Raw genomic sequence first — 16,713 nt, 5'->3', positions numbered from 1 at the left:
AGAACTGAGCTCGGGCATCTCTCTGGCACCTGGGCTTGGGTGGTGCCAACCTCACTCTGACATGAGGAATCAATGGACAGGGCTTGTCTCACCTCCTCTCCCCTTTTGCATGGGAATCTCACTCATCTATTTCTTAGGTCCAGGTGTGCTAAGGAGACAGCGAGGGTCACGAGAGCCCTTGGAAGGAGGCCAAATCAAACAGTTTTGAGAAGTAACTTTTGCTACACATGGGACATTTTCAGCTGGAGAGAAGGTGCATGATGAGAGGGAAGGGAGGTTCTCTGAAAGGAATGAAGCTCTGTACCCATATGTGTGGTTGCGGGGGAACACGGTTCCCTGGGGTACATCCTAACTGCTGGGGGTCCAGTGATCAGCAGGCAATATTGACTGAATGAGTGAGGGAAATCACAAATAATGACAATACGACATCCGATCACCTACCAGAAATAGTTCTGGGTGTTGTCAAATACGTTAGCTTAGGTTATAAACACTAGAATTCTTAATTAGTTCTAGGGTTCAATATTGACACATATCGCTTAGGATACATTCAGCTACAGATAACAGAGATGCCGAACAAATCTGGTTTAAACAAATAGGATTTATTCCTGTCACTTTACAAGAAATGAAGAAGATGGTTGGTGGTATGGGTTTGTGATTGGGCCAGTGTCTGTGATTCTCTTTAGGCTTTTTCTTCATCGTCAGAAGCTGACTAGTTCAATCAAAGTCAAGATGTGGCGCTGAGCAGAGAGTTTATCTTCATGTGCTTTCTTCTTACCGGAGAGGAAACCTATTTCCCAGAAGCTTCCCACCCAATTTAATGTAATATCTTATTAGCAGAGATGGCTCTGTTTTAGGCTGCCAGTTGGCAGGTTGGCTGGGACAACTGTCCTGTCTGTCTCTCTCCTTCTTAGAGACCTGGGCTACCCAGGGCATATCTCCTCCAGACAGAAGCTCCCTGATAGGCAAACTCTGTCTTGGATTTGGCACACTCTAGTTCTGCTGCATTCCAAGTCCAAGGTCAATGGGGCAGGAAGGGATATTCTTCTCCAGGAGGTCATGGGAAGAAGTGAATGTTTACTTAGAGGTAATATGATCTTCCATGAAAGGACTGGCTTTAGGTCAACTCCTAGATGGGGGGTTGGGCTAACTTTCCCAGAGGCTAAAGGGTACTTATCCAATCTTAAATGTGGAAGGCAGCTATCCAGGAAGAAAGAGGTAAATGTTTGTGTTTTTTTTTTTTAAGATTTAAAAAAAAAAACTTATTCATGAGAGACACAGAGGGAGAAGCAGACTCCATGAAGGGAGTCCCATGTGGGACTCGATCCTGGGACTCCAAGATCACACCCTGAGTCAAAGGCAGATGCTTAACTGCTGAGCCACCCAGGCATCCCTTAAATGACTTTTAAATATGTAAGGAATAGACAGTGTCAACAGTGTCTGCCCTAATCCAGAAGGAATTTTTATTCTCCTATCTACATCTTACCCTATTAGGCATAAAGATGTGGGGTGTCTAAGTAGATAATTGTCTTTTTTTGCTTCACACCTCCAGGAACAGGGAAGAAGATGAAAAACAGAACAATCATTTATTATGTGTCTCATAAATGCCAGAAACTGTGCTAGGATCTTAAGATAGACTATTTTATTTATTTCTCATAATGCTTAAGATACATATTATTATTATAGTCTTATGGAGGAAAAAATTGAGGCTTTGAGAAGTAACTTGACCATTTATATTATTGTACGAGGTGGAGCCAAGATTTATGCCCAGGTGTGCCTGGTACTGGGGCTTTATTCTATTATCCTATGTTGCCTTTACTATATTTTATTCAATTTATTTAAGAGCTATTTCTAGAACATTCTGTGTAGAGTCTCCTAGGAGAAACTTAATTATCCTCAAACAGGATAGCTTTTTATATGTGTGAAATTAATAATTCTAAGTCATTGCCTCCCCAGGTTAAAAATAGTTTCTTTAAGAATTCCTTTTATTGTATGTGTAAGCTTATAATAGTCCCATTTTTCAGAAGGCCCCCAGGTAGTCAGATGTAGAAGAACTCTTAAACCAAACTAATAGCTGATCCAGACTAATAGCTGGCTAATGGCACTTGTCATCAGTCTATGTAATATTTAATTAAAGCATGCAATTCCAACAAGAGCAATAACATAAACAGATTTGGGAATATAGGCACGTTGGTAAGTCTACAATACAACTGGAAGTGCCATTAGGAAATCAGAGGATTCCACAAAAATAAGACCAGTTCAGAGATCTACAAAAATACGTTTCTTGGAATCTCCATTAATGGCCTAAGGAAAAGTCCTTGTAGCCCAAATTCAGATGTAGCCAATTAAAATCCATTTTGTGGTTGGATTCCCCATCAGGCTTGTTGCTTCTTTCCCTTCATTCCCACTTTTGCTGGATCTTCTGATTTTCTGTCTTTTGTTTTGGTTATTCAACCTTTTATTTATCAGTGCAATATGCAGTATGGACCCCAGAGATGAGAACCTTAATGGAATAATACCCTTTCCCTCCTCTCTCTTGTAGGTAATAGGAAAGGGCTTTCCAACTTGGCTTACCCTTCTTGTGTTACTGCATTTGGATCCAGTGGTCAAGTCCGTAATAGTTTACCTGGTGAAGCTGACTTAGAACTCTTATGATGTCTTGTCTTACAGTTTTTTTGTCTGTTTGGTTGGTTGGTTGGTTTTGTTTTGTTTTGTTTTGTTTTTTTGTCCTTCTTTCTGGCACACTGGCCTTTAATCCTGGGCACTGGTGTCAAAACTCTAGCCCACCACTCCTTCTGATATTGGAGATTGGATTCTGTGGGCATCATCTGTGGCCTTCTCAAAACCCCACAGATAATATTGTCATCTGTGGTTTGGTGGTTGTTCACAGTAGTGAGCTGGGCTCCCTGGTTACTTTGAGATTATATTAGAGACAATAGTGCCCAGAGGTTAAAATCTCAGATGCTTTTATTAAAAAAAATCTGAGTTTGCAGAATGATTCTATGATATTCTTTGGATAGGTTTTTCAGTCTCTCAAAGTTTTAGCTTCCTCATCTGTAGGAAAAGTTATTTCAATGGTTCCTGTTTATGAGGGTTGTTCTGAACATTAAATTAGACAATAATGCTTGAGATACAGCAAGTGCTTGATCTCTGGGAAATTTGCATAGTGCTTCTGTGTCATGCGTAAACCCAGGAATTTTACACATATTATCTTATTTAATCCTCACATAAACCTCATGAGCTAAGTACTATTAGTCCTATATGAGAGATAGAGAAATCTAGGGCACAAAGAGTTTAACAGCTCAGTCAGCTATATAGCTGTTAAGTGGAAGTCCCAGGATTTAAACTCAGGTTGGCTGGTTCCAGAGTGTGCCCTGCTGACCTCTCTGCTATGCTGCCTCCGTATTGGTAGCTCTTACTATCCACACTACTACCCACATGTGCATCACCTTGATGGAGGGAGGAAATAGAAAAAGAATGAGGCTCCTTTTTTTGCATGAGGTTGTTTTTCCTGCTCTCTTTTACCACCAGCTTATACTCCCCCTTTATCGTTCTTGTATACAAAATAAATTTATAGCCTCTTCCCTTTGCTTTGCTACTTGTGCCCAGCAACCTTCTTCATTCCCACCTCACTAGGACCCCTGATAATGCATAAGCGCACAAGTTTCTAGGTCATGGCTAATTAGAGCCCCATGTACTTTATAAACTTCTCCTATAACCTTTACTCTGCTCTTAGGAACTACTGTGCTTTGTCAAGGGCCTTCCAGAACATTTCCCTTGAACTAAATAACATGTAAATGACCAGGGCAGACTCTGAGGAGCCTAGGTACTTCCTATGATCTATATTGTATTCCTTTTTAAACTTCCCTAGAGTGTTGATTTCCTTAGAAGCCACATCTGGGTCAGCATGTGGAATCATACCAAATTTATAATCAAATAAACTATCAAAGAGAATTTTCCAAGGATGATCACCCTCTTCCTACAATAATAAAATTGATATTTTGTTATTTTTAACCCTGCTAAATTTTATATTAGTAATTTTACACTTGTATTCAGTCCTATCAAAATAGTTTTGATTATGTATTGTGTTACCTTTCACAGTAGTTACTTGCAAATGTTTGTGTAATTGGAAAACGGTATATGTGTGATGTTGGTTCTTAGCATAATCTGGACTTTCATGGTAGACACCTAATTTATGAACATTTGTAAAATAAAACGTGATCATTCAGGACCAGGTCATGTGGTGCTAGCTTCATTTCCTTTTGGTTAGAGTCATTACTTAGTTAGAGCAAAGCTATACACAAACTGTGTTGTGATTTCTACAAAGTACTTGACAAAATCTGATTTTGTGCTGTAAATAAGAAGGTGAGTCATGATCTTTGAGATGGTACATGCTAGGGGAATTCATAGCTCAATGAACTACTGAATCCAAGAATATAAAAAATACTTATGAATGACTTTGGGTCAATCTAGATGATGTCTCCATAGGAGCATATAACAACTTAGTGCTGGGCTTTGTCTTATTTAACTTTTATATCAAAAACTCGCACCATACTATACGTGTATGATATATAGTCCATTCTTATTTCCATTTGAAAATTAGGATATTTTTAAAATTTCTTCCACGTTTTCTGTTGTTCAAGAGCACCATGTTTCTGAAGTTGACCAAAAGTGCCTTTAGTACCTGGAACATCAGTCAACTGGGTCTGGAGGTGTGAGCACATATAAAGTACATGCTCTGAATTGCAATTCTCTCTTTATATCATTGGGTTAGTTCCACCATTCAAGTTTTAATTTTCTTTTCTTTATTGGGCAAAACAGAAGCAAAATAGGAGTGGAGTAATTTTGCTCCCTGCCATCTCTTGAATTGTACTCAACATTCCCTAACCCTCTGTGTGCTTATCTGGTTCTTATTCTTGTCTCTTAATTTGACATTGTTTTCAAGTGTTAGCTCATCCTGGAATTTTACCTGTCTGACACCATTGTTACAGGTCTGGGATATTTAGTCAACAAATATATGAAGCACACATTCTAACGGAGGAAGAAAGACAAAAAGCACCATAAACGATAAATTATGTCGTGGATTATAAGGTAAACATAGTGAAAAATATAAAGGAGAGCAGAGATTTTGAGTTCTAGGTTGGGGGATGAGTTGCAATTTTTTTTAAAAAGATTTTTATTTATTCATGAGACACAGAGAGAGAGAGAGAGAAAGAGAGAGAGAGAGAGATACAGGCAGAGGGAGAAGCAGGCTCCATGCAGGGAGCCTGACATGGGACTTGATCCCAGGTCTGCAGGATCATGCCCTGGGCTGAAGGCATGCGCTAACCGCTGAGCCACCGGGATGCCCGATGAGTTGCAATTTTAAACAGAGTAGCCAAAGTGGCTCAGTGAGCCAACATCCTTTGAGCAAAGACTTGAAGGAAGTAAGCATACAATTAGCCTTTTATGATTGAAATTAATTACATGTTTCTTCCTCCTTTGCTTATACATAGGTTCATATTTTCTGAATCAGTTGTAAAAAGGGCATTACATATATTGCTCCTTCAATTTTCCATTAACACTGTCCTCCACCTTCTCTCACTTTCTCTGGGACTAAAGGACTAAGATTTACAGACAAACACTATATCCAAGTCTTAATTTCAGCTGTCAACTAGTCCTTTCTTGGCATATAGTAGACCCATAGAAAATATTTATTAAATGAATGAATAAAGAGCAAATGCTGCTACCACTAGCTAATTATTTTTTTAAAAGATTTTATTTATTTATTCTTGAGAGACAGAGAGAGAGAGAGAGAAAGAGAGACAGAGGCAGAGGGAGAAGCAGGCTCCATGCAGGGAGCCCAGTGTGGGACTTGATCCCAGGTCTCCAGGATCAGGCCCTGGGCTAAGGCGACACTAAACCACTGAGCAACCCAGACTGCCCACCACTAGCTAATTATAGATGGTGGCAACTAAGAGCAGATTTTGAAACCTCTAGGAATATATTCCCTTGAATGGGATCCTTTGCAGATGCAAAACCTGAAGGCAGACTGGAGGAATAGCAGGTGGTGGATTTGTAGTTTGGGGCCAGAACCTTCTCTACGCAGCTCCTTGAGGAATGCCTTTAGTGAGGTGGGGGTAGAAGCTCACTCCATGAGCTGCCCCTGAACTTGGGAACTGTACACTCAGACACTGATTCCGTGAGAGTAGGAAGTGGGAAAATCACCCATGAGGTATTTTTCCAGTTAGTTTTTAATCTTCTGAGTGAGCTTTGCTGTTCTCCACCACAAAACAAACACTAAGCAGTTTTTCCCAGGGTCCCACATCTTGGGCGGGCTGAACGCAAAAGGCACTTGCCAAAAGTCCCTGCACTGAGTGTGCTGTTTGTAAGGAAAGAAAACAGAATATATAAACCATGGAGTTCTAACACACCATGTAGGAAAACTGTCTGGGCTTGAAATACACAAACGGCGGATATCTGACGTGTTCCATATTCTGTGAACATAGATAATGAGCAAAAGAAACTTAAAATATGGGTAACCATCCAACTTATTGTCCCAAGTGGGACACTTTTGAGAGTAAAAGGGTCTCTGTTAATCATCACACTGGGGAAACAGGCACAAGGCAAAGTCTGACTTTCTCAGGCAAACTAGAATACGTGGTGACTCTCAGTGGAGGAAAAGTACTGTGAAAAAGTGTACAGAGACGTATAGGTAAAATGTAATATTTTTCCCTTGCTGCCCATTTTACCTTTGACACTACCATTCTAGGAATCACCAAATCATAGAATTTTTTAGGCTCAAATTGTACTTACTGATTATATACGCTTCTACTAAAAAAATGGTCCATGGCTAGCAGCACTGGCATCATCTAGAAGAAATGCAGAATCTAGGGGCCTACACCAGACCTATTGAATCAGAATCTATGTTATAACAAGATCCTCAGGAGATTTGTATGAATTAATATTCATTTTTTTGAGATGAACTGATTGAGAAGTACTGATTTAAGCCACTTAACAAATAAAGAAACTGAGGCCTAGGGAGGTACAAGGTTCATCTAAGTCTGCTAGTATATCCAGAGCATCATCTCATATCTCTTAAAGCTAGTTTTCCTTCCATAGGCAATGGTTCTCTCCCGTCTCTCATCCCTTAAACATCCCAAGGCTAGCAAGGCAGACCTGAATTCTAGACCTGGTTCACCTCAGGGTCAGCAAAGTCACCTGCATCCAGTCTCCTTATCAGTAAAATGAGATCTGACTATCTCGTCCACTAAATTTCCCTTCAAGTTCTAAAGTTCCATAATTTTATAAATTTTATGAATCCTGGCATCTCGGAAGCCTGAAGCTAAATGAGTAGAGTTCCCCAAAAACATAGCGTAGGACAAGTGTCTTGATTAATGCTTTTCATGAGGAAGACATGCTGTTTGTAACAAGAAACAGGAAGGACATTCCAGGAGCTAGAATGGCAGAAACAGCTGTTGATCATAGAAAAGAGTATTTGGGGACAATGGAGAAAGATGGTATGGGATGTTTAAGAGATGGAAAAAAATATATCAGGCAGCTTTAAGCACGTTCCTAGTAAATTTAGACCATGGCACACAAAATAGCCTCTAAGTTAACAAAGCTTTTCCTTAATTGGTGATAGTTTATATATTCACTGCTTCTGAGACTTTCCCTTCCAACCTTGGGCACCTATCACTATGGATAGTATGATGGTTAAAGATTTTAAGTGTCAATTCAGCTGAGTTTTGGTACCCAGTTGTTTGGTCAAGTACTAGTATAGATGTTGCTATGAAATCACTTTCTTTTAGAAGTGATTAACATTTCTAATCAGTAGACTTTAAGCAGAGCAGCTTATCCTCCGTGATGTGGGTGCCTCTTCCAATCAATTGAAAGCTTTAAAAGCAAAGGCTGAGGCTTCCTGAAGAAGGAATTTTGCCTCAAAACCTTGCCTGAGTTTCCAGACTCCTAGCCTGCCCTGCGTATTTGGGACTCAAGAATGCAACATCCACTCTTAGCTGAATTGCCAGCCCACCAGCCTGCCCTACAAATTTCAGACCTGCCAGCACCCATAATTGCATGAGCCTATTCCTTAAAATACATCTCTATCTCCACACACACACTTGGTTCTATTTGTCTGGAAAACCCTGTCTAATATAGGCAGTATTTGCAGATCTCTCTCCATTCTGATTTAATCAGAAGTTAAAGGGCACACAGACTTTGGGCGATCTATTGACAAATGTGGAAAAGTCTTTGTCCCCAAGTTCTGCATGAAGAAGGCAGGGTTCATTTCTGGCTCACCAATTTATCCTCAGTGTCTACCTAAGACTGTGCCTGGCACAGAGACAGAAGAGGTATTCAAACGTTTGTGAGTGAATTCACATGAAAGTAATACTTAGCTGGGATTTTTGAGGGCTTGGAGAGGGAAATGGAATAGCCATGTCTACTCGCAGTATTAGTATCCCATAATGATTCAGAAGATCTAATCCCAGCTCATCTAATTCCCTCAGTATTCGTATGACCTTGGGAAAGTTACTTAAACTCTCTTAGTCTCAATGTATCCATCCAAAACATAGATATAATAATGTGCCTGCCACAAAGGGTTCACATGGGCCTTAAGTGAGTTAACATAAATAAAATACTCAAAACAGTACCTGGCATCCAGTAAGCATGATAGAAGTGCTCTCTGTTGTTACTCCTGTCTTCTCACATCCAATAATGAACACTTATGTCTGCAATTGTTCTAACTACCGGATTAAAAAAAAAAAAAAGTAAGACAAAATAGCAGCCTTGGAGAAAATTAATCAGACAAAACAACTAAATACAGTGTGATGAGTGTGCAAAAAAGTCTTATGGAAAGTCCTTGGGAACATTCATGGCAGCTGATTATCTAAACCAAGTAGTCTGTGAGCCCTTTACGAAGGAGGGAAAATTGAAGCTAAGTCTTGAAAAATGAGTAAGAGTTCACAAGACAAAGAGGTGGGAAGGGCAATTCTTGTGGAAGAAACAACACACAGAAAAGCAATAAAGGCATGGTTTGGGACATGATGGATTTTGTGTTGAGCCTGAGTAACGTCCAAGAAGAAATGCTCAGTAGGTAAATGGCAAGAAAGTCTAGGGCTCAGGAGGAGGCAAAGGCTGAAAGAATAAGTCTGGAAGTCATGGTGTCAGCAAATTTGTCACAGTTCTGAGCTGTGAACAAGAATGAGCCAGTGGGTGAGAAAATTTGAGCATCATCAACGTCCACAGCATTTAAGGAGCAATAGGGGGTGATAGACTTGAAACAGAATTAGTCAGAGAGGTAGCAAGGAGACCTAGAAGAGAATAGTACCATGGAAGCCAGCAGAGAACATTCCAAGAATAAAGGAATGCTGATCTCTCTGTCACTGTGGATTTGCCTTTCACATAAATGGAACAACACATGGTCTCTTGTGTCTGGCCTCCTACACTTAGCATAATGCTTTCACATTTCTTCCATGTTGTAGCAAGTGCCTCATTCCCTTTTCTGTGGCTGAATAATTTCCCAGAGTCACATTTTGTTTCTCCATTTACCAGTTAATGGTCATTACTTTTGTTTCCACTTTTTGTCCGTTATGAATAACGCTGCTATGAATATTCATGTACAAATTTTTGTGTGAACATATGTTCTTAATTTTCCTGGGTCCAGCAATTAGAGATTAGCTAAATAACATAATAAATAACTATGTAGCTGTCTAAAGGAATGATACAGAGTTGTGTATGTTCGTATGGACAGACTCATTAAATGAAAATACCAGAAATACCAGGTAAAGTGCGCATTGGGAAAAAAAAAAAATTTTATAATCATAGATAAACAAACAAATGAATAAATATGCAAAAAAAAAAAAAGAATTCAAAGATACCAGGAGGAGTATAATTGTTTCAAGTCTTCCCTTCCCCTAATACAAACTCCACTCTGCAGTTGCCTTTAGAACATTAAAAAGGGGATGTACCAGTGTGCTTATGTTAAGAAGAAAACAACAACCAAAAAAAACCTCACTAATTACATAACTTAAAGGTAATCTTATTTCACCTCCTTGGTAAGATTTCCATGAATGTGCAATTAAGATAATTGCCAGTAACTATGTGAGTTTAGTCAAAGCAGGAAGTATGCTGCCGTAAAACTTGTGTGGGTACAATTAAAAAATAAAAAAGGAAAACATCTGTTAACGCTCTTGAAGAACTTTCAGTATTTTCAGTCCTACGATATCACCCCCCAAAAATGCCATAAAAATGCCATAAATCTTAGCTTTGTCCCCACACAGCCGTGGATTCCCAGAGGAGTTCTCCCATTTACCTGTTTTCCTTTAGTTTTGTGGAAATCTTTCCCGAGCAGATGCTGCTCTAATCTGTTACTTTGGTGGCCTCCGGTGACCCTTGCTTCCAGTGTTCACACCTTGGGGGGGTCCTCTCCCCTGGAATCTGGATTGGCCTGTGACTCACAATAACCAATACAATGTGGCCACCATGAAAGTGATGCCCAGCCAATTCTGTGCCTAACCCTTAAGAACTTTCTGGCAGCTTCTGCTTCTGTGCTCTCCAGAGCTCTAAGCCACCATGTGAGAAGTCTGGGAACCCGGCTGGAGAGACCACATGGAGAGGCCACAGAGAGAGGCCACACGAAGAGAGAGGCCCTGAGATCCCAGTGATCCCAGCATCCTTCTAGACTCATTGACTAAGTGGAGCCAAGTGGCCACGAAAGGGACCAGCAGGGGAGCTACCCAGCTGAACCCCGCCCCGGTACTGAATCCTGGGCAAAAAACTGGTCATTGTGTCTTAAATCAAAAATTTGGGGATGGTGGTGGAAGGGAGGTGGGCGGGTGGTGGGGGTGACTGGGTGGCGGGCACTGAGGGGGCACTTGATGGGATGAGCACTGGGTGTTATTCTGTATGTTGACAAATTGAACACCAATAAAAAATAAATTTATTAAAAAAAAGTTTGGGGATGATTTCTATGCAGCAGTAAGTGACTAAAAGGAATAACTCATTCTTTTTTCGGGAGAGGTGTAGGGAATGTTGAAGGAATTTAACTAACCTTACCCCAAAGGGTTAGGAACTAACTTCCTCATGTTGCAAGTGGGCCCTTCCCTGATCAACCCTTTCCATATCATTGGTAGAGAGACCGAGAGGGTTAAAAGCCAGGTGGAACCAAGAGCTTAAAGGGACTTCATTTCCTTCAGCCCACACCTTTTCATCACAGTAGCAGCCCCTTTCCATTAAAGCTGCACATCTCAAGTTTTTCTCTCCATCTGCTGTTTTCATGTGTGAGCGCGCCTGCTAAGTATACTCCAACACCCGTTCATTTCCTAGAAGATTCCTTTAGCCTGCCTTTCCAGCTTGACTATTCCCCTGGAACCTACTGTCCTGAGTGTCTCTTCTCATTTTCTTTTTACCTTCTCCACCCCATGGACCATCACAGTTTCTCCCGAACACCTGTTCTTAAAGCATGCACGCTGGGCCAGCAGCACCAGCAGCGCCTGGGAGTTTATTAGAAAATGCAATTTCAGATTCCACCTCAGACCTACTGAAGCAGAAACTCCAGAGACGGGGCTTGTGATCTGTTTTAACAAGTCCTCTAGGTGATTTCTTTCTTTTTTTAATTTTAATTTTAATTTTTTTATTATTTTATTTTATTTTTCTCTAGGTGATTTCTAATGTACGCTAATGTTTGAAGGCCACCGCCTTGGAACACAGGTCAGCAAAGTTTTTCTGTAAAGAGCCAGGTAGTAAATATTCTAGACTTTGGAAGCCATAAAATGAAAGCAGGCACAAACAACATGTAAATGAATGAGCAGCACTGGGTTCTGAAACAATATCACTAACGGGTACTCATATTTGAGTTTCATACAGTTTTCATGTATCGCAAAATATTGCTCTTTTCATTCTTTTCAACCCTTTAAAAATGTGAAAACGATTCCTAGCTTGAAAAGCAGGCAGTGGACTGAGGATGGCCTGCAAGCCTCAGTTTGTAAACACTGGCCCTAGAACATCTCTGGTTTGCTCTTACTCGGGGCACCTTTGGCTGTTGCATCCATCTATAGTTCAACAATCTTTTCTTTCTGAGGTCTCCAGCTGATCTCCCACATTCTTGGCCATCGATCTTCCCTGAAGATCTTGAGGAAATGTCTCCATTTGGACCATTGGATCTGATAAAGAAGAGGTCTGTATATGGCTCCCAGCCAGGGCCTTCCTTCACCATGAGAATTTACTCAGCCTCAGGTCAGCCTTAATGGGAGTGGATTCAGGCCACTCGGCTCCCAGCAGACTGATAGTATAGTCCATGATGAGCTTTCCCCCACCCTCCACTGACTCCAATAAAGGAAGAATGGAACAGAGATGACCCCTTCAGAGTCATTCCAGGCAGAAATGATCTTGGACCGGGCCACATCCCAGGAGCTACTTCCCTCTGGAGCTCTGCTCCCAGGACTGGGTGCTCCTTGGGGGCTGGAATCAGGGTTGTTTGCTTAGTGCCACTCCAAATCACACCTCCCTCCCATGTGGGCTAGGGAAGGAGAAATGTGTGTGTCTTGGCACAGTTGAGAGAGGGCGCACAGGGAGCAGAGGGCTGGGAAGGTAGCATGCATCAGAGTCTTCTAATTTTAAAAGGAAAAATAATAACCCTGAGTCCTGCTGCTCTCTGGAATACCGACCTCATTCCTCTCCCCTTCTCTTGCCTTCCCCAGGGAAAGCACAGCTACCTTAATGGCAAGTGGTGTTTACTTTCTCATGCCTCACACAGTCACAAATGCTCACAGCCATTAGACAGCTTCCTCCTCCTCCTCCGCCACTACTCTGGGAATAGCAGCACTTCCAGGCTCCGGCGCTAAATGGCAAGCAGATGGAAATTTTTTTTTGGGGGGGTGGGGTACTATTAAAAGAGGCAAAACATTTCAGGGCTTCTTGTTTCTGGCAAAGCTGATGGTGTTGTTGCTGTTGTTGTTGCTATATACGTAAAGCAGAAGGGTGTTAAATCGGTGGACTTCTTCTCCTGCTTCAGAATCCCTCTCCTGGAACACAGGAACACAGTGCATCTGTCATTGTCTACAAGCTTCCCCAGATGGAGCTCAGCAGGAGCCCTTAGGTGGGGTCCCGGGCTGCAGCCTGAGCGAAAGAGTGGCTTCCTCACCAGGGATTGTGTCACACTGCATGCAGGAAGAGTAGGGATGGGCTGCTAGCACCCCTGGGACAATTGTCATCATTAGCAGTTATCATGAATGGTGCTCTCCACACAAGAGATGATGAAGTAGAGGCATAGAGAGATCAAGTAGCTCGCTCAAGGTCACCCAAGTCGAGTGCCCAAAGCCGATTGCAGTTCCAGGTGTATCTGGTTCCATGTTCCTTCCACCACTCCGTGGTACCCCCTACTCACCCCACCAGCATCCACTAGTCCTAATTAGCCCTTGTTCTAGTCCTAGCACTTCAGGGTGCGATGTGCCACATGTTGTTCTAAGCACCTCACATAATTAACTCATTTAATTATCATCATTATATAGTAGACACCATTATTATCCAAATGTACGTAAGAGGTAATTGAAATACAAAGCTAACAAGTAGCTCAGTCACCATCTGAACCCAAGCCCAGCAGCTTTAGACACTTGCTCTCAGCCACTGCACTACAGGCTCTGGATGGAGACAATAAGGTTAGAATCCTTGGTTAGCTGTGTGATCTTTGGCAACTTATGTAATATCTCTGAATCTCAGCCATTTTATTTGTAACATGGGCCCAACAGGGTTAACAGCAAGAAGTTAGTCAACTGTCCCCTAACAGCTTACTTGCCAGGCAGGTAGCATATAATTTAATAAATGGAGGTTTATTTATTATCATAGAGTCTATCCAGGCTAAAGGGAGGGAAACACAGACTTTTAAACCTTTTTTTAGTGATTTTTTTCTTATTAAAAAATACACGTACATTATAGAAAATGCAGACAAGGGTGAGGACAACAGTCTCAAAATTCCAGCAGTATGTGATTATTATTATTTTGATGTTTATTCTTCTGATTTTCTTCTATGCATATATATCCAATTATTCTATAAGGTTGAGATTATATTGTACATTGTGTGGTACAATAAATTGTGTATTATGAACATATTTCTACATCATTAGACCTTCTACAATGTCATTTTGGAAAACATACACAGTTTGCACCGAGGGGTTGCACTGTGATTTTTTTTTAAAGATTTTTATTTATTTATTCATAGAGACACAGAGAAGAGAGGCAGAGACACAGAGAAGAGAGGCAGAGACACAGGCAGAGGGAGAAACAGGCACCACGCAGGGAGCCTGACGTGGGACTCGATCCCAGGTCTCCAGGATCACGCCCTGGGCCGCAGGCGGTACTAAACCGCTGCACCACTGGGGCTGCCCTGCACTATGATTTTTACAATCAATTCTATTGTTGGATATTCAGGTTGCTTTCAGTTTTTCCCTATTTTATAAGTAAAGCTTTGATGAGAATTCTTGAGTTAAATGGAAGAACACAGCCTTTTGATACTTAAGCACCCATTTGAAAACTGGATCTGAGTCCCTTTCTGGCCCCATATTCACCTTGTAACCTTAACGAGTTACCCTTTATGAGTTTCAATTTTTCCACTGGTGAAGGAAGACAACAGTACTAATAACCACCTCACAAAATGACTAGAAGCATTAAATTGAGAGACTCAGCATAGACCCTCAATGTGTACCTGTCAGGTCAAATGATATGCATATTTTCAAGACGTAGGATAAAATTGCTCTATTACCTTCCAGAAAGGTTGAGCTATTTATATCCTTGCCAGCAGTGTAAGAACAGTACCCATTTCCTTAGGAACTTGATAACATTGAATATTAACATAAAAAAAAACCCACTGTTAATTTGATTGGCAAAAAAAAAATTCAGTGCTGTTTTAATTTGCATTTCTGATCATGTGGATTTTTAAATAAATGTGTACCTTATGTGAGTCCCCTGGTTCTACTGACTGAGGGAAGAGAATGCTGACAAGTGAACAAAAATACTCAAAATGAAGGATGGCAAAGAGTCGTAAGATATGCAGCTGAAAGGGAGAGACCAGACATGGGAGAATAATATTTCATAGGCAAATAAACTGTGCCTCCAGACACCTGACCTCATATTTGTAGGCAATACTTTATATGGGGTTGTCTGGAGATTTGAGGCACCCCAAATCCAATGTTTAGAATCTAAGTCTCTGTTGGAAGACAGATGAGGGTGATGAACCTGTTCTCCCCAATTGCTTTGCCACATGGCTCCAGACCTGGCCCTCCTTCCTGTGTGGCAGGGGCATCAGCTCCAACAGCCTCTGGTCCTGGTGCCTTCAGCCTCCCACAGCCACAGGCAGGGGGCGAAGGACCAGCAGGACAAGACTGCCATCAGATTGATGATGCAATTGCTCTGGAAGCTGCTAACGAGAAAGGGTAAGCCAACTTCTGTCAATTAAGGAGCACTAAAACTCTGAGAGTTAGTCCTTGGCCCTTTGTGGCTTTCTTCTAGCTCAGAGGAAAATAAGCAGAATATGGAAAAGGGGCTGAATCCAGCCTTCACGAATCCAGGTTACCAGACTTGTAGGGCGTCGCCTACACCCCCACACAAACATAATGAGAGGTACTTTCAATTTTGCCAGGTTCATCTACTGATTTATTTATTGCCTGAGGTCCTTTGCGGTGCACTTGTTACTCTGACCTAGAACCAGAACTGACTGATTCACTCAATCATGCTTGATGCTGTGGATCGGAGATACACAAAATATGGTCAGGTCCTAAAGATGTCCTTTAAAAAAGGGTTTATGTATTTATTTGAGAGAGTAAGAGAGAGCACGTGGGGTGTGGGAGAAGAGCAGAGGGAGAGAATCTTCGAGCAGACTCCCCACTGAGTGCAGAGCCCAACGTAGGATGTGATCTCAGGACCCATGAGATGATGACCTGAGCGAAAACCAGGAGTCAGACCCTTAACCAGCTGAGCTACCCAGGGGCCCTCCGACGATGCTTTTAATGACTTGGGGGAAATTCTCAACCACTTGCAAATTTGATGCCTTCGGAAACTTGTAAGTACATTTTAAAAAATATATGTAACTGTTAACAGGTACAAAAGAGCTTCCGCTCCTGTCTCTTGAAGGACAATGATGGGTATAGGCTAGATGGAAAGGGGACATCCTGCTCTGGGAGCCACAAACCAGCCTGTGACCTCCCTCTGCCATGTGTTGTCCACTTTGAACACTTCCAGTGGCCAGCGCTCAGACCCCAGGTGGCGGCTGTGGCCCGAGTCCCACCACTTCTCAGACCACTTCCAAGACTACACGCTCTGCCTTACTGGTGGGCAGGCCCCCAAATCCTCATGGCCAACCATCTTTCTGTCTCCTAGGACACTCCAGCACTTTCTAAGCACCCACTTTTTGGCAGACGAAGCTGATAAATTCCTTTTAAATGATAAAGTCCTCTTCCCTGCTTTTCTCCATTGTCCTCAAGGAAGACCCTTGTGCTGTTTCTCCTGCTCAATTTCTCAGGTCATTGGCCTCACTTGTCACATGTGTTCGTCTTGCCACCTCCATGTTCACCTCCCATAGCCAGTCTATCCTTGTATCTTTCTGATTTCACCTCCCGAATATCAAGTCTGCTCACCTCTGATCATCTCCAGCACTGTCACCTTCTTTCAGGCTACCATCATCGCTCCCCAGGACTCCTGAAACTTTGGTTTCCACATCTTTACTCATCTCTCTAATCTATTCTC

At 41.8% G+C, this 16,713-nt stretch overlaps 1 protein-coding gene across 1 annotated transcript in view; it reads right to left on the bottom strand.

Annotated features, from left to right (window-relative positions):
- Positions 1–16,713, bottom strand: part of FAM216B (family with sequence similarity 216 member B) — a 63,849-nt gene that overhangs the window by 11,401 nt on the left and 35,735 nt on the right. Inside the window, 1 exon segment of the mRNA XM_072782944.1 lies at positions 8,631–8,723. The gene's annotated coding sequence lies outside the window, so the exon portion shown is untranslated.

This window comes from Canis lupus, chromosome 17, assembly GCF_048164855.1.
Source record: "Canis lupus baileyi chromosome 17, mCanLup2.hap1, whole genome shotgun sequence".
Classification (NCBI taxonomy): Eukaryota; Metazoa; Chordata; class Mammalia; order Carnivora; family Canidae; genus Canis; species Canis lupus.
The sequence above is the reverse complement of the archived record's forward strand: the minus strand, read 5'-3'. Positions and strand labels throughout refer to the sequence as shown.